Raw genomic sequence first — 1,323 nt, forward strand, 5'->3', positions numbered from 1 at the left:
GTGGGTCCCTCCAGCCCAGTCTCCTGTCTTGTACCATGGTAGAGAGCAGATGTTTGTGGCAATGAGTTTCACAAGCAAATGAGTGTGAGAGAGGATGTCCTGTGGCTCGTATTCAACATCCTACCTGCTGGTTTTGTTCTGTCCCCTGCTAGGGGTGCAGTCTGTCAGGCTGCATCATGACGGTCCGTGTGATCTCAGCCGCAGCAGTTGCTGCCCCCTTCCTCCTCCTCGTAAAGCACCTCGAAGTCAGGTCTCGGTCCACAGCCAAACTCGTCTTGCAGACGTAGTTGGCTTAAACCCCATGCTTTTTGCTGTTCCTGTCCCACGCTAATTAAAGTGGGACTTGAGCACCTCTGCCTTGCTGGATTCGTGGCAGCGGAGCTCTTCCACCCCTCGCTGGTGGGTAGGAGTTTAAGCTCTTTGTTCAGAGCTGCTAATCGGTCAAATGCAACTTGCCACCTGCCCCATAAAGGGTTCCCGTGTGGCACTGAGTGTCAGTCGCCCCTGAGCAGGATGCTTTGTTTTTGGGGCAGCAGAAACACTCGCTGGTTCTCCCTGTGCAGCAGAACGTGTGCTGGAGCATCTGGAAGCCTGGCAGGGAGGGAGGCCTCCGAGTAATCCTTCTGTTTCTCCCGTTGCAGCGTTCCCCTCAGCATGGAGAACGCGGCGTTCCCCTTCCTGGCGTATTCTGGGATCCCAGCAATGTCATTCGGTTTCTATAACGTAAGTCTCTACAGCGGCGTTTCTCAGCCGGTTTTCTCTTGAGACCCCTGGCTGGACTCCAGGCCCCCTCTGGAAAAGGCCAGCTCTTAGTTTTTGCTCTTTTTTTGCCTGCTGAAAACTCAAGGTTTTTCTGTTGCAACGAACTCAAAGCCTGCAGCTATGGATTTCCATTGAAATCTCTGGGTTTATCTTGTGAATCATGTTTGCACACCTAGCAGTGCTACCACCTACCCCCCCCCCCCCCCGGTTGAGAATTGCTGCTCTGCAAGCATCTAGTAGCAGAAGCTCTCTTGGTTTAGGGAGCTGATACCCTAGTTTTAGGATCTTGTTCCACTGCTCATTTCCTATGATCCTATTCATGTGACGCCACCCCCCCCGCCCCCGTCACTGTGTTCTCTGCTCCCAGCTGTCGCAGCAGTCGGGATACAGCAGTGAAGGGCATGCTCCGTGTTAAAACTAATACCAGTTCAGCCTTTTGTGCTGAGCCCAAGCCAAATGATCTGTTTTTTTCTGATCACCAATGCAGGGCACACTTGGTTTTCCTGCATTAAGCTTTTGGCCATCACGCAGGTCCTGGCAAGCTGCTTAAAACCAGGTAAC

At 52.8% G+C, this 1,323-nt stretch overlaps 1 long non-coding RNA gene across 1 annotated transcript in view; it reads left to right on the forward strand.

Moving 5' to 3' along the window:
* Nucleotides 1–14: 14 nt before the first annotated feature.
* LOC109308539 overlaps nucleotides 15–1,323 on the forward strand; it is a 24,701-nt gene continuing 23,392 nt past the window's right edge. The window contains exon 1 of the long non-coding RNA XR_002100635.1: nucleotides 15–727. This is a non-coding gene — a long non-coding RNA (uncharacterized LOC109308539). The remainder of the gene's footprint in view (nucleotides 728–1,323) is intronic.

The sequence above is a fragment of the Crocodylus porosus genome, unplaced genomic scaffold, assembly GCF_001723895.1.
Source record: "Crocodylus porosus isolate Cpor-Errol unplaced genomic scaffold, CroPor_comp1, whole genome shotgun sequence".
Taxonomy (NCBI): domain Eukaryota; kingdom Metazoa; phylum Chordata; order Crocodylia; family Crocodylidae; genus Crocodylus; species Crocodylus porosus.